Here is a 27,963-nt window from a genome sequence, read left to right on the forward strand (position 1 = left end):
TAAGTTGCAAAAGTTGATTTCAGGGAGGTTATATGAGATTATATGTGACTCGCGGGCATCAGAGAGCCACTACCGAAATGCGGGAGACTCCTGCAGCTTCAGGGAGACTTGGTTTGTCTGAAAAGCTGCTTCAACTTTCCTGGGCATGGAGACATCCAGGATGGACCATCACACAGTGGACATGTAAACTGGACAATGCAAAAGCACATGTTGCACTCAATACAAAAGCATGGAAAAGAATTTTGAACTTTTTAATATTTGAAAAAATACAACACTGATGACCCCAAACTCTTGTACACCTTAAGACATGTTTGCAAAAAAGCACCAAAATAACACCTGGAACATATGTAAGTGTTGTGAAAAGGAATGGCAGCATTATAAAGTGGTTTAATCAGGCTCTTACTTGTCCCCGGAAATGGGCAAACCAAAGACCAAGTTCCCAGCAGCATTAATTTTTTTTTGTTAGGACATTACCTGTTAAGGAATATCTGTTTTCATAGGGTCATCCATCCTACCTTTTTATGTAATGTGATGTTGTATGTTATCAAATTAAAGAAGGTGTTCCAAAACTTGTCATACATACGGTTAATAACATCCATGTATGGGTCCCACATGGAACCTGTGAGCAAAACCAACGTTTCCGGTTGGACTGCCCATACAGTCCCAGCATGGGCATGTAATCTAGTATACTGCTTTACTCTGTTGTCTACTCATTTGTATGGTGTTTATAGGCTGGAAGTGTTCCTGAGACCATGCCCATGCAGTGATTTCCAGTACAGAATCAGTACAGTCTGTTTTTAATGCAATGAAGGCCCAAAGATCACTGGTACTGACCGCTGGCCTTGTCCCTTAGAAGGATTTTTCCAGATTCTCTAGGTTCGCCGGCAACGATAGTAAATACACATTTACAGTTTGATAACATTACTTCATCAATAATTAGTATAAAATTCTTTATAAACCCCTGATGATCGATTTGCTTTATTTTGTCTGGATATATAGTTTAAACACATCGGTGGAACTGATAATTGAACACCACATAAACCAGTATGCTTTGATCAGTACATTAATCAGAATAATCTAGCATTCACACACATATCTGGTCAAAAGACAACATATAAAAAAAAAATAGAATCTTGTATTTTAAGATTTCAGCACTGTCTAGTTTAGCAGGTGTCAAATATCAACATATGTCAGGTACCACTACAAATTCTTCATAATTTAATGCATATGATTCTTCTGTTCTTATAACTAATGTAGGAGGAGTCTTTACATGCTTGAAAAGTAGCGCCCAGATCTCTCCTCATTATCTGAACACTGGAGTCACCATGATGTTCCTGTGCTCTCTGACTGTGTTTATCATCATACTTGGTAAGTGGAATTAACTAGATCTTTATCTGTGTGAAATATATTACTGTGTTTTAGAATCCAGCTTTTCTGTGTTGGTTTTGTGGTGATGTGTCTGAGTGTATCAGTGATGAATTAGGTGGAGTGAAGTTCATCTTTTCTACAATGCTGATGTAAATTTCTTCTTCTTGTTTTTTTTTATTTCTTCACCGGGAACTGTTCTGCACAGTCAATAAATCCAGTGAATGAAACACAGCTTTACGCTTTTAAAGATGAGACAGTTACTATCTCCTACAAGTATGATAAAGCAAGGAATCTTTTCTGGTATCGTCAGTATTCTGGATCCAGACCAGAGTATTTGATAATGTTAGTTCCAGTAAAAGGCACTAAAAGCGACCCAAACACTTTATTTCCACAATTCAGTTCTACTGTGGATTCTACTGGATCAAGAGTGAATCTGATCATCTCCTCTACTGCAGTATCAGACTCTGCTCTCTACTACTGCGCTCTGGAGCCCACAGTGACAGAAACCCACCAAACACTGTACTAAAACGTCTCTAGTGAAATATGTAGAAACACTTATATTTCAGGAGGGGGCGTTTCTCTTCTGCTGGTTCACCTTCGGGTGATTCTCACGAAGACCTTCACATTAACATAAAAAAAATTTCACCTCATTGCAGCATTTTTTCAAGTTGAGGAGCTAAAATAGAATGTGTATTTTACTATATTGATTATTTTTTCATATATATTTTTTTTAAATAGAATTTTATTACCATTTGAATCTGATATGATCCAGAATAATTCTCATTACCGTTACAGTAAATGACGAAGCTAGATCAACGGTTCAAAACATTTTTTGATGATTAATTTCATATTTCCACAACAAATTCCATCAACTTAACAGCACAGTCCTTGACAATTACTTTGATCTTTTTTATTTATTTATTTATAGTTAAGCAACTCTCATTACCGATACAACATTTGTAAAATATATTTTAATTTTTCAATTAATGGAAATTATTTTAGAATATGTTTGATCAAAAACTCATGTGGACAACAGGTGAGGGATATACTATAATAAAATGAAGAAAAGTTTTGATAAGATGTGAAACATGTAAAAAAATTTAACATTTTAGATCCATAACAGTAATGAGAACACAATAAAACGGTAATGAGAATAAATGTAACGGTAATGAAACTTAGTTAAGGCAATTGTTTAACAAAACATGGAACCAGAAAAACAAGCAAATTTCAAGAAACTCTAGCCTTGGCTGCTGCCTTCTTGCCTTCAATCTCTGTCAGTCTTTAAAAAATGAATATAATCATTAGACTAATCAACAGAGTATAAACATCAATGACATGAATCTCATTACCAGCTCAATGGTTCTTATTACAGTTATGGCCCTCACAATGCATGGTAATGAGAATATTGAGTAACGGTAACGAGATGCTCTTGGCTAATTTCACAAATAACTTAAAATGCGTTTTTAAGACGTCATGTGACGTCTGTCACATGAGTGTGAGTGTGTGTTACTGACCACAGAAATAAACAAACCCTGAAAAACAGCAGGGAAAGGAGAAGGTGATGAGACAATGACCTGTTCCTTATTTTAGTGCTTCCCTCTGAACCAGTGTCACGTCTAAGGTCAGCACTGGTTTCCCGAGATTTCCAGAGGTTGAATGTTTGGTTATGCATTACTCTCCAACCAGACCGATCAGCTGAGAGAGACAAAGGTCAGGGCTTATGCCTTTAATACCACAGTTATTTATTACTGCAGTAATACACTACACTCTAGCCTGGCTATTTTGTAGTGTCTTTAACCGAAATGGATTTCTATTTACATTCTATGTACCAATGAGTCTGTCAGATATTTTTCTATTAGTATCCGTGTTGAGGTGGGATTAGAACGTAATTTTGAGGAACTATAAACTCCACAATGCATCACAATTTACCTGAGCCTGTAGCAAGCCACCAGGGTCGTTTTAGAAAAAACAAATAAGACCTTTTCAGATAGCTGATCAATTTAAAGGCACAGTGTAATTTTTATAGGGGGGTGAAATCATGAAATGGTAATGAGAAAAACATTGTTCGGACACAGATATTTTGTTTAAAATCCAGTACATTTTTTTGTTCAACACAAAAAATATTTATATTATGTATAAATATAGATATTTTAAATGACTTCACCTTATTTTATTTATTTGATATGCTTAGTAATTTTAATATGGTTTAACTTTAAATTAGAAAGAAGGGATACGGACACATAACGGTAATGAGAATTTCCATATATTTTTTATTTAATTTATTTAATTTTATATGATGATGAAAACAATTGATCCATACAGTACTCCCTATTCGCTTTACACACAATATCAGAGTTTTTATAAATTAAGTATTGATTTAAAAAAATTGTCATGGACATGTTTCCTGCAGCTTCATGAGAATCACCCCTTCATCTCCCTCACCATTCAGATTATAACATCAATCTGCTTTGAGACATTAGTCATCATCAGTCATAGTCAGGAACAAAAGGGATCCAGTTACTATTGATAGGACAGACTTTTAGATTAGGAGATTCAGAAAGAAAAAAACATTATCAAAAGCCACAATTAAGCAAATCCAACCACTATCAACACAGGTTTTAGTCAGAAGTGTCTGATTAGTGTGAACAAATGCAAAACATTCACTAAGACTCTGTTCACAACTGGTATTATTATGCATCCTGGGACATCTGATCACAAATGGACAATTCGCTAGGTTCTATGGTACAATTTACAGTTTGCACACAGTACATTTAATCACAAAACCTATAAAATACAGTAAGTTTTACTACAGCAATATATAGGAACTGGCTGCTGTGTTTTTATCACAGCAAATATTAGACTACTTTAAAAAGGATAGCTTTTTGTTAACAAATCTCTCTTTTTTTCTCTTTTTAACTTAGCTAGCATTATCTAGCTAGCAGAGCAGTAAAATATATTATCATGGTGGCAGGGAGCCAATAAGCACCGTGTTTAAGTTCATTAAAAAACTCTACTCAAGTAAACTGAAGAAAATTAAGTTTATTATGGCAATTTAAATGTCACACATTAAACTAAAAGAAAAATATAGATCACATTAAATATAATATATGTGTTGTAGCTACACTGGTCTAATGGAGTAATAGCCACAAATAAAACTGATGTATTTTAAAGATGTATTTCTCTCTTTATTTCTTTCTCTCTTTTCATCAGACACTGTCAAAACTACAAAAAAAAACAAAGCGTTTGTTTAAGACATGCATTTCTCTCATTTCCAGGTCTCTTAAGTTAGCTAGCACAACAATACCGTGCATATATATATATATATATATAAAATACACTACCATTCAAAAGTTTGGGGTCACTCAAACAATTTTGTGTTTTTCATGAAAAGTCAAACTTATTCACCACCATACGTTGTGAAATGAATAGAAAATAGAGTCAAGACATTGACAAGGTTAGAAATAATGATTTGTATTTGAAATAATATTGTTTTTACATCAAACTTTGCTTTCATCAAAGAATCCTCCATTTGCAGCAATTACAGCATTGCACACCTTTGGCATTGTAGCTGTTAATTTGTTGAGGTAAGCTGGAGAAATTGCACCCCACGCTTCTAGAAGCAGCTCCCACAAGTTGGATTGGTTGGATGGGCACTTCTGGCGTACCATACGGTCAAGCTGCTCCCACAACAGCTCAATGGGGTTCAGATCTGGTGACTGCGCTGGCCACTCCATTACCAATAGAATACCAGCTGCCTGCTTCTGCTGTAAATAGTTCTTGCACAATTTGGAGGTGTGTTTAGGGTCATTGTCCTGTTGTAGGACGAAATTGGCTCCGATCAGGCGCTGTCCACTGGGTATGGCATGGCGTTGCAAAATGGAGTGATAGCCTTCCTTATTCAGAATCCCTTTTACCCTGTACAAATCTCCCACCCCACCGTACCAGCACCAAAGCAACCCCAGACCATCACATTACCTCCATCATGCTTAACAGATGGCGTCAGGCATTCTTCCAGCATCTTTTCATTTGTTCTGCGTCTCACAAACGTTCTTCTTTGTGATCCAAACACCTCAAACTTGGATTCATCCGTCCACAACACTTTTTTCCAGTCTTCCTCTGTCCAATGTCTGTGTTCTTTTGCCCATCTTAATCTTTTTCTTTTATTAGCCAGTCTCAGATATGGCTTTTTCTTTGCCACTCTGCCCTGAAGCCCAAAATCCCGCAGCCGCCTCTTCACTGTAGATGTTGACACTGGTGTTTTGCGGGTACTATTTAATGAAGATGCCAGTCGGGGACCTGTGAGGCATCTGTTTCTCAAACTAGAGACTCTAATGTACTTATCTTCTTGCTTAGTTGTGCAACGCGGCCTCCCACTTCTTTTTCTACTCTGGTTAGAGCCTGTTTGTGCTGTTCTCTGAAGGGAGTAGTACACACCGTTGTAGGAAATCTTCAATTTCTTAGCAAGTTCTCGCATGGAATAGCCTTCATTTCTAAGAACAAGAATAGACTGTCGAGTTTCAGATGAAAGTTCTCTTTTTCTGGCCATTTTGAGCGTTTAATTGACCCCACAAATGTGATGCTCCAGAAACTCAATCTGCTCAAAGGAAGGTCAGTTTTGTAGCTTCTGTAATGAGCTAGACTGTTTTCAGGTGTGTGAACATGATTGCACAAGGGTTTTCTAATCATCAATTAGCCTTCTGAGCCAATGAGCAAACACATTGTACCATTAGAACACTGGAGTGATAGTTGCTGGAAATGGGCCTCTATACACCTATGTAGATATTGCACCAAAACCAGACATTTGCAGCTAGAATAGTCATTTACCACATTAGCAATGTACAGAGTGTATTTGTTTAAAGTTAGGGCTAGTTTAAAGTTATCTTCATTGAAAAGTACAGTGCTTTTCCTTCAAAAATAAGGACGTTTCAATGTGACCCCAAACTTTTGAACGGTAGTGTATATATATATTAGGGCTGTCAACGTTAAAGCGTTAACGCGTGCTGTTAATTTGCTGGTAATCTGCCCCGACCAACGCACCGATCTGTTGTCTATGGAAGCCCATTTCCGCCACCTGAAGAAAAAAAAACGTCCTCAACAAAATTATGGGATAGTAAGTCATAATTATGAGATAGTAAGTCATAATTATGAGATAGTAAGTCATAATTATGAGATAAAAAAGTCATAATTATGAGATAGTAAGTCATAATTATGAGATACTAAGTCATAATCATGAGATAGAAAGTCATAATCATGAGATAGAAAGTCATAATCATGAGATAGAAAGTCATAATCATGAGATAGAAAGTCATAATTATAAGATACTAAGTCATAATTATGAGATACTAAGTCATAATTATGAGATAAAAAGTCATAATTATGAGATACTAAGTCATAATTATGAGATACTAAGTCATAATTATGAGATAGAAAGTCATAATTATGAGATACTAAGTCATACTTATGAGATACTAAGTCATAATTATGAGATACTAAGTCATAATTATGAGATAGTGCCCCATGTTAACTGTTCACTATCCAATGCTGCCACATAATGTTTGAACTTCATAATAGCTACTTAGGTCACATACAAAATGGATTGCAAACACATTGAGGACTATTTCAAACGTGGTTTCACAAATGATGAAATCTTGACCTTGCTGGCTGAACTGCATGGGACTGTTTTAAGCAAACGCACTTTGGAAAGGATTTTAAGCAAAAGCAAGCTTTGGCGCAGGAAGAACAAGACAGATGTGGCTGAGGTGGCAGACTTCATTCAACAGCAACTGGAAACCTCTGGTCAGTGTCATGGATATAGATGGATGCACCAAAAATGTTGGATGAATGGTATTGTAACTGACAGGGAAATTCTGCTGCGTTTACTAGATAGTGAAGGAGTTGACCTCAGGGCAAGAAATCGTTTGCGAAGACGGGTTTATCACGTTTGGCATATTGATGGCTACGACAAGCTCAAACCATTTGGAATTGGAATAAGTGGATGTATTGATGGCTTTTCTAGAAGCCTTTTGTGGCTTGAAGCTTACAAAACAAATAATGACCCAAGGGTCATTGCTGGCTACTTCATGGATACAGTAATTAAAAGTGGGGGTTGCCCAGAAAGATTGAGAATGGATTTAGGAACAGAAAATGTTCTTGTGGCTGAGATGCAGAGATTCATGCATTTTTCAGAAGATCAACCTGAAACAGACAATGTAACATTTGGGGCAAGTACTGGAAATCAGCGCATTGAAAGATGGTGGCTCATCCTGCGAAGTGAATGCATCCAATTTTGGATTGACCTCTTTGACAAATTGAGAGAGGATGGACATTTCACAGACACTTTCTTGGACAAATCATTGATCCAATTCTGTTTTCTTGACACAATACAGGTAAGCTTACCTTGCTTTTCAATGATCTCTCTTTCTCTCACACACATACACTTATTTTCATCAAAGTCAATGTATATACTATCACAATCCACTATAAAATCATAATGTAAAAATGTGCATGGGAAAAAGAGTGCACTTTTGAACACATTAATCAATCTTATATATTTTTGCAGATTTTTTACTTTGTCCTTTGTGGTTAAACTGCACTGTATAAAGTTCCATATGACCTTCCAAAACATCACAGAACAAGTGATTAAATGTTCATGTCACAATGTGGACATTTTAGCATTTTCTATTTGCTGGAAACACTTAAAACTAGCATATGGAGTCATCCTGGAAGTCAAACACATCCAGTTTGGAACTGACCTTCAATGAACAGGTGGAAAAGAACATTATGTTCTATGACAACATTCAACTTTCTTCTGTAGAATTTCAACTGTTTGACCCTTAAAACATTAGTTTGTTTAGCTTTGGATGTATGCTTGGACTGGCCAAAGTCATATAAAAAATATATGTATTTTGTGTTCACCCACTTTGACTGGGTTTCACCGCTTCAGTCATAGAAAAAAAGAGGCAACCTGTTCATGTTAACAGCAGGTGACAAACTAACAGTAGAAAAGGTGCACAAACATGCACTGAGGGAAGTATCATTTTCGTTCTTGTTTTTGTTCTGAACTGCATGGAAAGTTCTAAGCAAAATAAAAATACATGAGCTTACAAAGCAGATATGTCTGCTTTTGGGGAAAACAAATTAGCACTCTGAAAAAAATTGGGAATCCTTGGAATTGAATGCATAAGTTCAACCAAGAGGTGGATGAGACTTTCATTATGAAGTTGAAGCTACACAAAGTCCATTACAAATACATTGCTCTCTAAGACTTTGTTCATTTCATGACGGAAATCTAGGTAGCTGTCATAATTTATTGGTAACTCCAAGTAACAGCCACATGTGTGGGCAACTGGCCGTCTCTGTAGGCCTTGCATTTGTGTGAAACTGACACTGATGCTCTTGTCAAGAAACAAATCAGATCCCGTGCAAAACCTAAGGAAATGGGACAAGCGCTTTGGGTCACATTCTCTGAGGAAGGTGCTTAAATATTTGCCAATCTGTTTTTCCTGGTCATTCATAGAAACTTGGTAAGTAATTGATCTCATGACCTTTCTTGATGTTGGCTGTAGATTTTCGTATGCAGCTGTTATATCTTCAAATTCTGACCTCATGGGTGCAAGCACCTTGCTCCACTGCTTAATCACAAAGGCTGGTTCCTGAATCAGTTTCTGGTGAGCAAGCTCCTCTAAAAGCTGTTCAAAACTATTAGCTGCTGGCACTCGTCGGCAGCAATGAAGATCCATGACTTCCAGCAATTCTTCCTGGTCCACACTTTCAAAATCTGAGCGGCAGGACTCAAAGATGATTCGGTCTGACTCTGTAACATACCTGAGGAAGCTGTCAACGAGACCACTCTTAACACATCCTAGTGCAGCTTGTTCCAGTGCTTCTCTTTGTGCCAGCCAAATGCAATGATTCGGCCAATGCTTTCCCACTGTTGTTGCCCAAAATCATGGCGAAGGTAAGGCACCTTAAAATCGTTCCCCAAAGTGCACTGCTCATAAAAGTCATGCCAAAATTCCGAGAGCACATCCCTCAAAACCCCACCTTCATCAACTGCCTTTTCCAATTTACCGTCAGGAAGAATCACTTGGATTGAAACATTATCCCTCATGACACTTTCATCACAAAAATGTGCTAGGAGTTCTTTAAGGATTTGCCCACGATGAAGAACAAGAATTTTCTTCACTGTTTCCCTCTGGATAATAGGTTCCTGTAAGACATCAAATACGGGAAGTGAAGGCATATCACTTGATTCATTAAAGAGGGGTAAAGTATCATCAAGGCTGGAGGTTTCAATCCCAGAAACTTGTCCTGTGAGGATCACAGTGTCACTGTTATCCAGAACATCAACATCAATGGCTGCATGAAGTTCCTGCACGCTGGACAAATCAGTCATGCTAATAGTGGTGTAAACTAAGGAAACATCACTGCTTGTGTTTGAAAGAACACTGCTGCTTCCTACATATATGACATCAACAGTATTTGGGTTTTCAGGCTCATTCATAGGAGTATTTGGACTGTCCCAAAGAGTTGAGCTCTGCAAATCTTGCCTGCTTTCGCATTCTTGTGAAGTAGATCCACTGCTGTTCTCTGGCTCTGTGTCACTGCTTCTGTCCTGCCTTTTGGTTGTCAGGTAAAAACGCAGGAGCGGTAACTTTATCTGTCCATAAAGTTCTTGTCATCGACTGAGTGCTGCTGAAAATCAGTCATGTCAACTGCAAAATCTGTGATGCTTCCCTCAGAATTTTTCTCACCAGGAAAAAACAAATCTTTTGCCTTTGCAATCAACTCGCTTTTAGTGCAATCCTTTGACACACTGATCTTTCGTGTACCCCCACCTTTCTTGGTTCTCACTTGCAAAAATTTCCCTTCACGAAAATGCATCCATCCTATCTCAACTTTTCGCACATTTTTCTGAGCATTCCTAGCTGATGATTCCCTCTCAGACACATGCCCATTTGAATCACTTTTGTTTTTTATCTTAGCTCTCAACCGGTCAAAAAGTTTCAATTTGCGGCCAACAGGATTGTGCTCCTTTCGCCTGCAATATCCAAGAACAGCCAGTCGGTCACCATAGGAGGGCAGATATTTCTTCAGCTGGTCATCTGTCATGAGCAGTACAACACTGGAATCAATCTACAAATAGAGAGGAAAAAACATTGTAAATATTCATCAAAACTTTCTATTAATTTGAATGAATTAATCAAATAAAATACAAGACTTAATTAAGTTAATTTTTCCAATAATAATTTACCTTATCATTTTCCATTTGCTGTATGGTTTCCTCTGACACATTCCGTGACCTTACGAATTCATACAGTTCATCCATCCTGTGACAAGTCAATGCAAAGTTTTGATAAATATAAGCACTTTAAATGTAGTATGCAATAAAACATTAAATACTTGGTTAAAAAGTAATTTAGGCATTAGAACAGATCGTTCTTTCATCAGGGTTGTCGTGATCTCTGATCCCTCAGATGCACTGCATAAACAGCAGTAATTCAACAATAGAACCACATGAACAAAAGATTACTGTATACCTTTATCACCAACAAGCTCAAGTTTCATTCACTAATAGCCCTTCCAACTGTGTACTCCGTACCAAAGACATAAAGGACAATACAGACTGTTATCAGCGACAAGTCCAAAAAACAGGGTCTGTCATGGTATGTGGCTGTGCCCTTGTCATTTATGCTTCTGAGATGCAGCATTAAAGCAAAAAACTACACAGTGGTCTAAAAGCAGCATAGGTTGTCTTCTAAACATTTATATATTTTCCAGAGATGTCCAGGCATTTTCCAAAGACAATGTAAAACCACATGCTGCACACATTACAAAAGCATAGCTGTGGAAGAAGAGAATATGGATGCTGAACTGGCCGGCCTGCTTTCCTGACCTGATGCCTACAGAGAATGTAAGGATAATTTTTAAACAAAAAATGTGACGACCCTTTCCTGTTACACATTAAGACCTTTTTGCTGGAAGAATGAGATAAAATAACACCTGCAACACTAGTGTTGCACCGAGTATTGTCGGTGCAAAAACATATTTAAGTGTGGTGAAAAGTAAGGGCAATATTAAGAAGTGGTAAATGCTTTGTTTCTAATGTGTTGCCGGTGTCCTGAAAATCCATGCTACCCATCGAAACGTCCTACACTCTAAAAAACAGAGGTACGAAACGAGTACTTTTTTGTACTCAAAGGTACACTCTTCATAATTGTACCCACAAAGGTACAATATTGGTCTTAACAGGGTCAGATTTGTGCCCTCTGAAGTACAAAGTGTTTTCTAACAGCAATAAGTACAAAATTGTACCATTTAACCAGCCAAAGGGTACATTCTGTATTCTGTACCACTGTACTAATAAACTATATATATTTTATTTGCACATTTTTTTATTTGAAAGCCAGACAATTTTGCATCATTAAGTTCTTGACACATATTTAGTTGATGATAATGTTTATAATCTATATGATCTATATTTGCATAAAAACCATGGGTACAAAAAAGGACTTTCACTGAAAGGTACTTTTTTGTACCTCAATATAAGGTACAGCCCCAGCGACAAGCTTTGTACTCTTTTAAGTACAAATCTGTACTTACTTTTCTTAGTGTGTACCAAGGGCTATTGCGCATGCGCAACATCAGTTTTCTGGTATTCAGAGCCACGCCCATAATTTCGTGCTGCTGGCAGATGGTGCTCTCGGATTCACGGTTAGTAACGCGTATTTAGCGCATTTTATCGTGTTTTGAGGTAGAAATGTTTCATAATTAAACCTTTCATCGTGTTTTTGGGGCAGAAATATTCCGTTATTAAGCCTTTGTTCACATACGCTTTATTACATTCAGTTGATTAACACTACACGTGTAACTTATCTAACACGTGTAGGGTCAAAATGGCGGAAATATTTAGTTATTGAGCCTTTTAACGTGTTTTGAGGCAGAAATATTTCATTATTAAGCCTTTTATCGTGTTTTGGAGCAGAAATATTTCATTATTAAGCCTTTGTTCACATATGCTTTATTAAATTCACTTGATTATTACTACACGTGTAAGTTAGGGTCAAAATGTCTGAAATATTTCATTATTAAGCCTTTTATCGTGTTTTGGGGCATAAATATTTCATTATTAAGCTTTTTAACGTTAACGTGTTTTGGGGCAGAAATATTTAATTATTAAGCCTTTTATTGTGTTTTGGGGCATAAATATTTCATTATTAAGCCTTTGTTCACATGTGCTTTATTAGATTCAGTTGATAATTGCAGCGATGGAAGAGAAGTGGGATACGATTTATGCATTTTTGGCCGTGGGAACATACCCTAATGCTTATAACAAATCGCAAAGGCAGAACCTCAGGAGATATGCCTCCAAGTTTCAAGTAAAAGGTCAGTGAATTCTTGCTGCTGCTGTAGTGATAATGAAAAATGATTAACCTACCTTATCAGAATGTGCTACCAGCATTTACACTGTAGGTAGGATAGATTTATAGACTAAATTACCTTATCAGAATGTGCTACCAGTATCAGTACTGCAGGTAGGATAGATTTATAGACTAAATTACCTTATCAGAATGCGCTACCAGCATTTACACTGTAGGTAGGACAGATTTATAGACTAAATTACCTTATCAGATTGTGCTACCAGTATCAGTACTGCAGGTAGGATAGATTTATAGACTAAATTACCTTATCAGAATGTGCTACCAGTATCAGTACTGCAGGTAGGATAGATTTATAGACTAAATTACCTTATCAGAATGCGCTACCAGTATCAGTACTGCAGGTAGGATAGATTTATAGACTAAATTACCTTATCAGATTGTGCTACCAGTATCAGTACTGCAGGTAGGATAGATTTATAGACTAAATTACCTTATCAGAATGCGTTACTAGTATCAGTACTGCAGGTAGGATAGATTTATAGACTAAATTACCTTATCAGAATGCGCTACCAGCATTTACACTGTAGGTAGGATAGATTTATAGACTAAATTACCTTATCAGATTGTGCTACCAGTATCAGTACTGCAGGTAGGATAGATTTATAGACTAAATTACCTTATCAGAATGCGCTACCAGCATTTACACTGTAGGTAGGATAGATTTATAGACTAAATTACCTTATCAGAATGCGCTACCAGCATTTACACTGTAGGTAGGATAGATTTATAGACTAAATTACCTTATCAGAATGCGTTACTAGTATCAGTACTGCAGGTAGGATAGATTTATAGACTAAATTACCTTATCAGATTGTGCTACCAGCATTTACACTGTAGGTAGGATAGATTTATAGACTAAATTACCTTATCAGAATGCGCTACCAGTAGGTAGGTAGGATAGGTAGGTAGGATAGATTTATAGACTAAATTACCTTATCAGAATGCGCTACCAGTAGGTAGGTAGGATAGGTAGGTAGGATAGATTTATAGACTAAATGACCTTATCAGAATGTGCTACCAGTATCAGTACTGCAGGTAGGATAGATTTATAGACTAAATGACCTTATCAGAATGTGCTACCAGTATCAGTACTGCAGGTAGGATAGATTTATAGACTAAATTACCTTATCAGAATGCGCTACCAGTATCAGTACTGCAGGTAGGATAGATTTATAGACTAAATTACCTTATCAGAATGTGCTACCAGCATTTACACTGTAGGTAGGATAGATTTATAGACTAAATTACCTTATCAGAATGTGCTACCAGTATCAGTACTGTAGGTAGGATAGATTTATAGACTAAATTACCTTATCAGAATGCGCTACCAGTATCAGTACTGCAGGTAGGATAGATTTTATAGGCTTAGTAACTTTATTTGAATGTGCTTTGTGCTATAAACTTTTGTGTGGTCCATTTTCAATTCAGATGGAGACCTCTTCTTTGAAATGAAAAGAAAGGTCATTAAAAAAAAGGAGGACGCCAGGGTTATGTTCGAGGAGTTTCATTCCAGCCCAATCGGTGGACACTCGGGTGTCATGAAGACACGTAGTGCCATGTGTGCCAGGTTTTACTGGCCAGGCATGACCATTGATATAGAAAATTGGGTATGTTTATTTCTTTTTCTGTTTTAACTATTATATAATTGCAAGTGTCATTGGTATATTAACACATTTATGCCTGAAGGTCTTGGAATGCGACAAGTGCCAGAAAGTAGGGAAACCCCTGGATGTTGCACAGCCGCTACAGTGCATTAAGGTAAATGCATTCAGTAACACAATTCTGATGACCAGTTCTTTCGAAATACATGATGCAATTGGTTTTTTTTTTGTTTTTGTTTTTTTACTGGTAGGTGTCTGCGGTGTGGGAGCTTGTTGGCATTGACCTAACTGGCCCATTACCTGAAACATCAGATGGCTGTCAATACATATTGACAGTTACTGATTACTTCTCCAAGTGGGTTGAGGCCTTTCCACTAAGAAGTAAATCTGCAGCTGAAGTGGGGAAACACTTATGTTCTATAATTTACCGTCATGGCTGTCCAAAAAGAATTCTCTCAGATCAGGGGCGAGAATTTGTTAATGAAGTAAGTGTGTTACAATACCGTGTATAAAATCTGTGTGTTGTATTTGTTTTATTGTGTGTTTGTTTTTTGTTGTTGTTGTTTAAAATATGCATTTATCTGTTTTTCAGTTAGTGTTCACACAATGTAATGGGAAATGTTACATATTTTATTGGCCAAATTGAGGAAAATCTAACGATTTTTTTCTGAGAGATTTGTTAACTACAATCATTTTCTTTTTGAAGCTAAACCAAAGGCTGTGTGACATGCTCCATATTGAAAGGAGTGTGACAGCAGCCTACCACCCTCAAACGAATGGGCTTGATGAAAAGACAAATGATAACATAAAACGGTAGGATGTAATTTTAATTTGGTCTTCAAGATAAAGTGACTGCTGCTGCTGACATTTATTCTGCCTGTGTATATTCTAGGGAAGCCTAGATACCATTTTTTGTATGAGTACATGTATTTTTGTAATTAAAGATAATGATACTTGGAACTAAGCAATGGAGCAAATGGAATATTATATAGTGTTGGAGTGTTGGTGTATAAGTAATGTAAGATTTGTAGTGATCATCACATTTATATAAACATTTTTTTACTTTTCCAAACAAGCCAAATATTTTAAGAAATTATGAAATTGTGCTTAGATGAAGAGAATAGTTTTATTGGATGTATAAGCTATTTGATGCCTTAAGGACAAATTGCTGACCTGCTCGGGTTTGAAGTTGAGACTGCTGCGATTCCCCAACCCTGTGCCTTATTGCATGCTCATCCTCATCCTCTCTTGTGTTCTCCAGAGCTGTGTGTATGTTTGAACATTTGATATTTGTATTCTTCTTCCCACACTCTCAATCCTGCATAAACTTCTTAGCAAACTTTGTTTTTCAACTTGTGTCATTACTTTATGGTTACAGAGCCCTGAAAAAGTTGGTCAATGAAAAGCAGAATGACTGGGATGTCTTTCTTGATGCCACACTCTTTTCCCTGCGCTCGAAGGTCCACACTACCACGAAACATTCACCATTTCTTCTAATGTATGGTAGGGAGGCAGTGTTTCCATCTGAGCTTCCTGTGGAGTTGCCGGTTAGTATGTTCACTTGGCTTATGAAATATTTGATCAAATGAATGTCAAGGCATTTGGATGTTAATTTATTTGTTCCATTTTATTTAATGTGATGTTTGATTTGATTTAATGTGATGTGTTTAATTTAGAAGGCTTTAGTCCATGAAGCAAATCCTATGAAATCAGTCCTAGTCCATAATAATGTTAAGTAGTCCATACCGCATGCAGATTCTAAACTGTTAACAAACCAACTGGCTAAATGTATGCATTAGGGCTGTCACAGTGAAAGAATTTCATCTGTGGTGATTTAGGGTGGCTCAACACAATATGCTGTATTATTTCCATTGCTTAATTTATCAGGAACTCTGTGCCATATAAACAGTGTTTACTGTTATGCTGTTATTATGCAATTATTTATTTAATTTTAATTTAAGACAAATTAGAGCTTTGATCAGGCACAAAATATCCGGCCTGACCCTATCTTACCCAGTTCCTATCTGAGCCCGACCTGCCCTGCCGTCACTATGAGCCTGAGCTGATTCAAACCGGACATTTTTTTGTTTAAACTACAATTCATAGTTGTTTGAATGAGCAAAATCTGTTCAGAGTGATGTTAATGAACAGTGCAGCATAGAAGAAGCAGGCTATGCACAGTGCTGCGTGATTGGAACAAATTATTTGTTACTTTGCTATTTTGTGATTATCATTCTGTACATTTATATAAAATAAAAATAGCATTTAAAAAACGCGACATGCTCGGACACAGAATCTAAACTAAGTCAAGAATGCAGTCTCTTCTCTCTTATATCTCTTTTCTCATATGTACAAACGTGTGTGTGTGTGTGTGTGTGTGTGTGTGTGTATATATATATATATATATATATATATATAATTGGAAAGGTGGCGATTAAAATGCTTTTTTTGACTAAATGGGCACATCTGATAAAAAAATAAATAAACAAACCTTTGCTTTAGTATATAGATTTAGATATATACGTGACTGCGCTAGATGTACAGATCCATAAACTAGTGGATTTAGACAACTATTTTAAACAATCAGTTATTATGCTAAAATTAAAGTATGTCTTCAATGTTTGCATAACCAAAAATGTAACTTTAATTGTTGTACTACTTTATTCTTAACTCTCATCATAGCTTTCCACAGTCATTCTCCCTGAAGGAGGATACGGTGAATATCTTTCTTCTCAAAAAAAACACATGGAGGCTGTTAAAAAAACAGCTGAAGAGAACATGGGCAAATCCCAGGAGAAACAGAAAGAGGCATATGCCAAAAAAGTTCAGAAAAAGTACAAGCACATTTTATACAGTGTTGGGGATGAAGTTCTCCTACTCAATATGAGGAAGCGTGGAAGGAAGGGGGGAAGAATGGAGCCCGATTTCTCTGGTCCATACATTATTACATCAGTGTGTGGGAAGCTTGTACATCTGAAGAACCACCATGGAGCTCCCTTGAAAAACAAATTCAGCATCTCCCACCTTAAACCATATAGGAGAAGCGAAGATGGTTTAAGGTCACAACCAGTTCAGCCAGCAGGCAACAGCAGCCCAAACAGCAGGAGGCCATCCGTTATTGTTTTCTCCAACAAAACAACGGAACCTCAAAACCTAAGCACAGTAGCTGAGAATCCTATTTCGAAACCCAGAACCACACAAGAAGAAGGTGCCCTTCATGCAGTGCTCCAGTTTTGACCTGTTGGTCAATGTTTGGCCAGTTTGGCTTAACCCACCGGTTCATCCTCAATTTCGTTTCCGTTTATCCTCGTTCTTGGCCTGTTGGCCGTTCTTGGCCTGTTGGCCGTTCTTGGCCAGTTGGCCATTCTTGGTCTAAAGGGTGGACAAAATAACCTCTTATCGTAGTTATTTTTTTCTGCAACAACTGCAGAAATTATCAGAACATGTTATGTATTTCAGCTTTTATTGGCTTGGAAGTCGTAGATCGGGATCCATAGTAATGTGGACAGCCCTCTTGTGGGACCTATTGGGTATGCTTTATTCTACTACATGGACCATTCTGCCCCATTCACATTGGGCATATTTTAAATGATCTTTTGGTTGTAATGTCCAGCCTTTCATATTTCCTTATCAGTGTTTGTATGTTGCCTGTTGGGCATCTATGTTTTACACTGTGTTTGACCATGTCTTGTTTAATTTAACCATTTAAAGTGAGACTAATGTGATCATATTTCCTTTTTGCAGTACTGAGACTGTGGTCTTTAAAGGACGTTGGGCGGGTGGAAGCGGTTGTTGGTCCCTACAAATTATATGATTCCTCTTTTAGGACGCTACAGGTAGATGGGTGGCTGGCTGATGAGGTATGAGTCCGAAATTACTTTGAATCAGTGTGTATGTGGTTGAGAGGGTTGAGATAGAAAAAAGGATTGAAAACTCTTTAGATTACTTTTCTTTTGTGCAATGCTATTTTTTGTGTGCTTCTTATTGTGACAGGCCTAGGCTCAACAGATCATGCCTTTGTTTCCAATATCTACTTTTATCGTAGACTATTATAAGTTAATAATAATAAAATGAATCAGGGGAATCTGTTACACTCATCCTGATAAGTACCATATAAATTCTTTGGTGTGCTCACTGAACTGCAGTGTAAAACCAAAACTAACAAAGTATATTAAGACCATGAAACTTAGACTTTCGGTTCAAGAACCCTAAAAGAAGCAAGGTTTTTGGCACAATGTTCTTGCTAGGTGTGATAGTTTGGCGACAACTGATTAAATACTCCAAATAATTTATTAACCTTTTTTTCTTTAAATACATGTAGGTCATTGATGCGTACCTGCACCACCTAATTGAAGCATACAAGGCAATTAGGCATTATTGACTTACAATTGTATTGGATGTTTTAATTTTTTTTTCTTTTCATAAATTTGGATGTTGTGACACCTTTTTTTTTTAAACAGATGCCTGTGTATCAATTGAGTGCAGTTGTAGCTTCTGCTTTGTTTGCTGGGCAGTACAGGTGTGTCAGTAAGGTAAGTCACTAATGTAATCAGCACTGCTATTGCATGAGATACTGACACTGACATTGCAGTGAAGGCCAAGTAGATCAGCAGACCGGTGCCATTATGTCTGTATACAATCAGCTGTACCTTCAATATCATCTGCCTAATATTGCATTGCCAAAACATATCTGATCATTTAAATTAATGGATTCCACCACAGGGAAATTATGGATTCCATATCAGGGATAAATGAAATGTTATGACTGATTGGTTTGTGTGTGTACTTAAAGTATTTTCTTTTCGTATAATTGAATTGGTGAAATGGATACTTACGGCAATAGAATGTATAAATTGTAACAAGTCATGCTGCTATTTTTAGGGGGGCCAGGTGATGTCAATCGTGTCGCTGATCATTTTCTTGTGGGAAGTTAACAGGGAAAACAAGACAACTACACAGGCACCAGTAGGATGCAAATTTCTGGCATTCACTGGAACTGCACAGAGCAATTTACACAATTCTGATTTAGCGCAGATAATATAACAAGGGGGACTGCTCTTGGTAGGTAGGATGGTTTTATTGCTGTTATTAGTCTATAAATCTAACATTCTGTTAACTTTCATGCAGATGAAGTTTCCTGTTCAGGATACTTGGCTCTGTCCTGTTAATACTGGAGCACACTGGATTCTTGTGGTGTGTATTGTCAAACTTCAAAGCTGTCCTGCTTTACTTCATTTCAGAAATCTTGTAGAATGGTTGTAGAATGTGTAGAATGTTTTTCCCCAGATGTTTGTTTTTACTTCAGTTTGCAGGGAGAGATTATTATCTCTGGTCACAGAGCGGCCCGTTTTAGCATTTTCCAGCTTTAATCAATGTGCTTAAAAGTCTAAAATGTGCATGAAATGACACAATTGTCCAGTACTATTGCATAAATTTATTCATTCATTTATATTTGTATTTTTTTTTAAATACATCAGATCATCATCATGTCTGAGAAGGTACTAAAAGTCATTGATCCAATGGGACAAGAAAGTGCCCTAGAAAGAAAAATTCTAAGGAACTGGAGGTAAGATTTTCAGACACATTCCTTTATTAAATACATTGGCACTATCAGATTGGAAGCCACACTGATAACATGCAACTCCAAAAAATTGAAGGAATTTTTTGAAGACTCTGGATCACAAGGACCACAGAGCTGAATGGCGGGTGCTGCCAATGCAGCACAATGTGCAGCAAGACTCCAGCAGCTGTGGAGTATTGGTGTTGAAGGTACATATTATTTTTTGTGTTACTATAATTATGATTGTCAAGTAAATTGTATGAAAAACAATTTTATCATTTCATAACAATGTTATTCTTAAATTTTAGTTTTCTGAAGATTTTCTTCTGAGTGGAGATGTCCGCACACTTCAGACAACACCAGGAGCTGTGAGCAGTGCACGCATGCAAATAGCATGTTCTTTGCTTGAATGCCGTGGTGAGTTTTAGAGTAATGCCGTTTCCATTCTGTAATAAAATGTTCCAACCTGTTGAATTGATCCAGGATGTACATTCTGATAAGGTAATTTAGTTTATAAATCTATGCTACCTACAGCGCTGATGCTGGTAGAACATTCTGATAAGGTAATCTAGTATGTAAAATCACTGATCCTGTAGTACCTTCTGATCATTTATATGCATTGTACTGTTGTCAAATGATTGGCTGCTCAGATTATTACATAATATACACATCTGCATAATGGAGTGCCTTGGCATTTAACCAGGTAAATATTTTTAATAGGGAACGCTGAGGACTACTGCATAATTTGTTCCATGCTGGAAAGTGATGCAGACAAGAGCGTAATCGAAATGGTAATTTTTTTCATGCCAGTAAACTGTATTTAAATCAACACGTCCATTTTTTTGCTTCAGAATAAGTTGTCACACACAGTTCAAGGTTTTAACAGAACAAGGCTAAGGGACAGAGACTATAGGGTTATTTATGCAGGGATTGTTAATGTGTTCTACTTTAATATAAATATAATGTTGTCATAATTTGACAGTTTCATCACAATGGTGAAACTGTCCATATTGGACACTCCAGCATTTTCTTTTGTTCAACTGCACTGTTTTGATTAATGATTTGTGGTTTATTTTCAGGTGCAGTGTGAGCTCTGCAGTAGGTGGGCACACTTTGAGTGTGCACAGTATAACAAGGGAAACAATTACTACTGTACAAAATGTTCAAACAATTAAACTCCCTCTCTCCCTCCCTCTCCCCCCCCTCTCTTCCTCTCCCTCTCCCCCCTCCCCCCTCTCCCCCCTCCCATTTTATTCCACTAAATACGGATTTCTGAACTCTTAAAACATTAATTGTTGAACTTGTTTTCTTTGCATTATTTGAGGTCTAAAAGCCCTGCATCTTTATTTTGTTATTCTGATGATTTCTCTATTTCTACATTTAAATGTTCTAAATGATATTTTTGTTGTGGTTGTTGGAATTTGAGAGAAATGTTGTCAGTAGTTCAGAATAAAACAATGTTAATTTTACTCAAACATTAACCTATAAATAGCAAAATCAGAGAAACTGAACATTTTGAAGTGGTCTCTTGATTTTTTTTGGTAGAACCATAAGGTATTTTGGTCTATAAATCTATCCTACCTACAGTGTAAATGCTGGAAGCACATTCTGATAAGGTAATTTAGTCTATAAATCTATCCTACCTGCAGTACTGATACTGGTAGCGCATTCTGATAAGGTAATTTAGTCTATAAATCTATCCTACCTGCAGTACTGATACTGGTAGCACAATCTGATAAGGTAATTTAGTCTATAAATCTATCCTACCTGCAGTACTGATACTGGTAGCACAATCTGATAAGGTAATTTAATCTATAAATCTATCCTACCTACAGTGTAAATGCTGGTAGCGCATTCTGATAAGGTAATTTAGTCTATAAATCTATCCTACCTGCAGTACTGATGCTGGAAGCACATTCTGATAAGGTAATTTAGTCTATAAATCTATCCTACCTACAGTGTAAATGCTGGTAGCGCATTCTGATAAGGTAATTTAGTCTATAAATCTATCCTACCTGCAGTACTGATACTAGTAACGCATTCTGATAAGGTAATTTAATCTATAAATCTATCCTACCTGCAGTACTGATACTAGTAACGCATTCTGATAAGGTAATTTAATCTATAAATCTATCCTACCTGCAGTACTGATACTAGTAACGCATTCTGATAAGGTAATTTCGTCACTGGAGTAAGCAGAAAGGGTAAAAAACACGTGCTTTATTCATACCTGTCAAGTCTCCCGTTTTGGCCGGGAAACTACCGTATTTTACTCCTCTTTCCCGCCGTCCTCCCGTATTAGTATTTTCCCGTAAATTTCCCGTATTATACTAAATAAAAAAATATATAGGCCACAGGCGACAATGCACTGACCGCTGTGTGTCTCTTAACCAATCGTGGTGCCGGTTCAAGGAGAAAGTCCCGCCTTTCAGGAGAAACAGCCAATCAGCTAGCTGGTTTTGCGGAGCGCAGTTTAGTGTGCGGGAAGCCCCGCCCCTCCCCTCGCTGTGAGTTCAGGCAGCTAGTCGGAGCAGCTGTCGTCAAAACTAATCTGGATATACGGAGATTTTTCTAAAAAAAAAGGTAATTAACCATGTAAACTATGATGAGATTGTTTCTGATAGCTAGTTAAAAAGACTCTTCTCTGAATCAAAACATAAATTAAACCCACTGTGTGTTTAATAAAATACAGCTTGTGACTTTAGAATTAGCTAGATAGATATTCAGGGTTTGAGAAAAATATACATATATATATATATATATAATGCCCTGCCCTGATGTGCCTGATCAGCCAATAACTATCATTTCCAAACTCTATTAGTTCAGGGCTAGTTTTAGGGTTTGTTAGAATTTGTTTAAATCTCAAGTATTGTGGTAATGTATTTTAATGTAATGTAATGTATTATTTAGAAGGGGTAGAAGAGATGGTTGAGCTGGAGAGAGAGAAAATGTGGAGAGGGCTGAAATTAACTGAACTGATCAGGAGTGGACTGAACGATAGAAAGAAGTATTAATGAAAGATTATTAATTGTGTAGGCCCCTTAGGACTATTATTTACTTATGGAATATATCTGATCCATGTCCTTTTTGTAAATTTGTGCACCCTTCAATTTCAATTTTAAATCTATTAAATATATATATATATATATATATATATATATATATATATATATATATATATATATATATATATATATATTTTTTTTTTTTTTTTTTTTCCCTCGTTTGGGCTGTTGGGGCGGCGGAAAAAAATTCCTTTATTGTGAAGTCCAAAACTTGACAGGTATGGCTTTATTACTTTATAGGCGAGTTACTGCCCCTTTAAGAAATGCGCTGTGCGGTAGGACATTTCGACGCGGTAGCACAATCCGACAGCTATGTCTATAAAAATGCGCTACGGTAGCACAATCTGATAAGGTAGCACAGATTTTCAGAACACCGGCCTGAGATGCAAGAATGGATGTATATTTAGGCCTGTCGCGATAATTACGTTATCGACTTATCATACGAAATTTTTTTTAAGCGCGATAATTTTTGACGACGTCGATATGGCCATTGGGTTACATGAGAATGAACCGCAGCTGTGAGTCGCGCTGTGCTGCTCTCTCGCTGGCTCTCTAAAGCCAGGCAGACACTGCCATTTAGTTTCACTTTCAAATAATAGAAACAGCACACCAAAACCTCAACCTGTCCGTTATATTTCACAATATTTGATTAATTTTACACCACTGCCTGTCTCCGTGTGCTCCGCCGTGTTCACGCGTATCTAGAGAGAGCTGCGCACGAGCGAGAGAGAGAGATAGCACAAGGTAGAGAGAGCCGCTTGCGGCGCGAGACGAGAGAAAGAATGTTGAGGTCAGTTTAAACAGGCTTCATTCTGTCAATAACATTATTAACATTAGTTAAACTAACGTTAGCTGGCTGAGTTTTAGGGAGATACTGTAGTCTGTCCACTCCGTTAAAATTAGGTTATATGTTATAGTAACTACAGACTTTAATAATAAAAAAAAACCTTTATTTTCTTATACAAACAAACATTTCAGGGAGGTACTACCTTTTAAAAAATTAAGAAAAAAAGTAAAAAAATATAAATAGCCTAGAAAATAACATCCAGGCTGTGTGAATGTTTACTATAATTTTTTATGTTATATAGGTATGTCAAACTATCAAAGTGCACTGCAAAATTGGTCTTGGGGCCTAAATGTTTAGCTGTCTTCACAAGTAGGAAGTACAAATGGAGGGCATGACAAAAAAATAATCGTGACTAATCGATTAATTGAAAAAATAATCGGCAGATTAGTCAACTACTAAAATAGTCATTAGATGCAGCCCTAGTCTCTAGTAGCCAACGGCATTTTACAGCACTGGACTATATAAATATATTTTACTCTCAAAATGTGACCTGGTGATGAGAAACGAACACTAACATATAGCTTTATAGATCTGTGTTTCACTGCTGCTTTCACCGCCAGTGAATATAGAACAAATAGTAACTAATAGTTACTGTGCACATTTTTAATAATCTAAATTTCATTATTATGCCAGGCCTACCTGAAATCAAATCCTTGCTTCCATCCCACTTAGTGATGTACTGATAGATGACAGATCTACAAAAAATTGAAAATAGATTAATTACAAAAACAGCAAAAATGCAGCTTTTATGGCTGTATTGAAATTTTTTAATTACAATGCCAATTTCAGTTTGGACAGTGATTATATATATATATATATATATGTTATTTATTAATTACCCTAAATACAGTTAAATGTTTACTATAAAATCAGTATAATTGTCATAGTTCCCTTCTTTAAAAACTTATACCAATAGCCATTCTAACAAGAATACGTTTTCACTTTGCTAGTGCGTTGTTTTGTGAAAATTACTAACACAACAAAGGTACATAAATGTAGCATTTGTAGATTTGTAGAATTAATTTGCTAAGGATGAAGGGACATAACTGCTGCAACAAACCTGTCCCTTATTCTCTCTGATTACCTGTGAGGTGGAATGACTTTGCAATGAAAATACTACGGCAACATGAGTTACATGAAACACAAACGTCCGTGCACATTGCCTATGCGCCTGCCTTGTTAAATCTGACCCCTGATCGACCGGAAAATCACCGGTTTAGCCCGCCTATACATTTTGGACTTGCTCGGGACGGAGCGACCTCTGGTGGTCAAACAAACCCAAGGCATTCTTAAGTGGGTATTCTTCTTAATATTAGGTAATCTCTGGTAGAGCAGTTAGAAATCTTTAGCTAACTAACTTGCTAAGCACAAATAGTAAATACATAAAACAAATAGGAGTACTTAATTAAAAACTAGCTATCAAACTGACACATTAAGTTTAATTAACAATGCATGGTGCTGAATAAAGGGTGGATAACTTGTATGGCAGCAGTGGAGTGTTCTGACTGGACCTTGTTTAGCCTATTTGCAGCTATGTGTTTACGTAGCAATTAGCAAGCTGAATCACTCCATTACAATTACAATCATAACAGTGACAATTCTGATGTCTGATGATTATATAATGACCACCAAACAGTGCTACACACTTAATTACAGCACAGTAAGGTGTATGCAAGTGAGTGTTTACACTTACACACACTGAAGAATGTTGTCCTCCAGAGCAATGTGCTGTGCCTTCAACAGGAGCCATTGTCGTTTCAGCCACAGTATTGTCTCATAATTATGACTTAGTATCTCATAATTATGACTTAGTATCTCATAATTTTGACCTTTTTATCTCATAATTATGACTTACTATCTCATAATTATGACTTACTATCTCATAATTATGACTTACTATCCCATAGTTATGACTTTTCTATCTCATAATTATGACTTACTATCTCATAATTATGACTTAGTTGAGCTTAGTTGAGTCTGCAGCCACCTCAGTACAACAGCACGTTCTAAGGGCTGGTTAGTCAGTCTGTGAGTCAGTGGGATTGAACATGCTACATAAACAGGCAAAATAAAATAATCAGAAGTACACAGATTGCAACTCAAATATGTCTCACATATAAAATCAGGAGGTGCATTGCTTTATCATAAACCATCAACGAGTAACAGCTTGCTGTATTATAGAAATTCCAAGCAATGTGTAACAATGTTTTTTTTTTTTTTTTTTTTACACAAGGAGCAACAGAAAATCAAAAGTATTTATTTTATTTTATTTTATTCCGTGGTGGAGTTAAAATAAAAATGTGAAAAAAAAGTTTAGTTCACAAAAAAAAAAAAAAAAAAATACAAAATCTCACAGCTTTCCCTCCCTGTGGCTACATTATCGGCAGGCTGGAGATAATACGTTAGACCACTTCTCCGTCCGTTGAGTTCTCAGCGTTTAGTACAGAATATTAACTTAAAATAAAAATATCTTAAAATAAAAATATATAAGTAAATAAATAAAAAACGAACAAAACACAAAAACTCTCTTATATAAATGAGCAGATTTTACCAGCAGACTTTACGCTCGCATGCCTGCATTCTTGGTCCAGAGACAGATGTTTAGGCACCACGGATGGCGTTGGGAGCAGAAATTTCAGGTTAGCTGCGATGCTTATCTGGGAGCTCATGGCCAACAGCATGACACAGGTGTCTACATTCTGAATGGGTTGTCTATTTACTATACAGACCATATTTAGCCTGATCTGTAGCCACTGCTACTAATGTTTTATTCACATATAAAGAGAGCATACACAGAAGGGAATCAGTTTTTTTTTGAAGGGTGTAAAGGGAAACCAGTACAGTGCAGCACAGGTTTTAGGTGTGTCTCTGTCCATTTCCAAGACTGCTCATAATGCACTTGTGTTTCTTGAATGATTGTAAATACCTGAAGCTCATTGTGCACTCTGAGCAGTGATATGGTTTCTCTCCAGTGTGAATGAGTTGGTGTCGCTGGAGCTCACTCTGTTGAGTAAAATTCGTCCCACAGTCTGAGCAGTAATACGGTTTCACTCCAGTGTGAACGCGCTGGTGTTGCTGGAGATTATACTGATTATTAAAACTCTTTTCACATTCTGAACAATTATATGGTTTCTCTCCGGTGTGAATGCGTTTGTGTCGCTGGAGACTGCACTGTCTAGTAAAATTCTTTCCACAGTCTAAACAGTGATACAGTTTCTGTCCAGTGTGAATGCGCTGGTGCACTTTGAGATGACTTTTCTGATTGAAACTCTTCCCACAGTCTGAGCAGGGATATGGTTTCTCTCCAGTGTGAATGAGCTGGTGCTGTTGAAGAGTACTCCGATAATTATAATTCTTTCCACACTCTGAGCAGTGGTAATTATTTTTCTTGCCTGTACTTTCCTGCATTTGCATGTGAGGTGTAGGAGAGGGTGTTTGCTGATTATTGGAGATTTCTTTGGATGCCATGTTCTCCCCTTCGTTCAGAAGCTTAACCTCTTTGTAAAATCTTGGATTTGTTAAGTTTAACTTCATCTAGTTCACACTGGTGTCGGGAGAAATCTTGGAACAGGACAGCATTCAGTTCTAAAGAAACATAGAAAAAGAAAACATGAGTTCAATTCAAAATGCCTAAAAATGCCTGACAATTAGGGGTTAAAAATGTAAAGGACTGAATTGGGAAACTCTAAATATTTGACTCAGACATTCATTTTTCTCAACTATTATTTAATTTGTTTGTTTGTAACTTCCCCGAATAAAAAAAAATAATAATAATAAAATGAGCACTCAGAACGAATTACAATTAAAAACTCAGTATTTAGCAAGACACAGGCTAGCCAAACAGCAAATATAATGTAATTAATGTTTAATATGAAAATATTAATCCAGGTTATAAACAAAGCAATCTGCTGAAAAAAATAAAATGTATTTCACAAACTTATGTTTTCAAAGCCTTACAAAACAAACTGCAAATGTAGCTACTCTCCTAAGAAAAGTAACTAAGGCAACTCTGTAGGTACAACTTCTTACTGCACTGGTATTTTTATACCATGATTATACTACTTTATGTCCCTTTAAGAAT

At 36.7% G+C, this 27,963-nt stretch overlaps 3 protein-coding genes across 4 annotated transcripts in view; 1 reads left to right on the forward strand and 2 right to left on the reverse strand.

The window, feature by feature from the left end:
• The window catches only part of LOC111190415 (zinc finger protein OZF-like), a 589,012-nt gene that overhangs the window by 279,581 nt on the left and 281,468 nt on the right, over positions 1–27,963 (reverse strand). The window lies entirely within an intron of this gene.
• The window catches only part of LOC103044584 (zinc finger protein 501), a 234,011-nt gene that overhangs the window by 204,797 nt on the left and 1,251 nt on the right, over positions 1–27,963 (reverse strand). The gene's annotated exons all lie outside the window — the stretch shown is intronic.
• Positions 1–27,963, forward strand: part of LOC111190412 (zinc finger protein 345) — a 406,705-nt gene that overhangs the window by 106,320 nt on the left and 272,422 nt on the right. The window lies entirely within an intron of this gene.

This window comes from Astyanax mexicanus, chromosome 8 (genome assembly GCF_023375975.1).
Source record: "Astyanax mexicanus isolate ESR-SI-001 chromosome 8, AstMex3_surface, whole genome shotgun sequence".
In the NCBI taxonomy this organism is placed as follows: Eukaryota; Metazoa; Chordata; class Actinopteri; order Characiformes; family Acestrorhamphidae; genus Astyanax; species Astyanax mexicanus.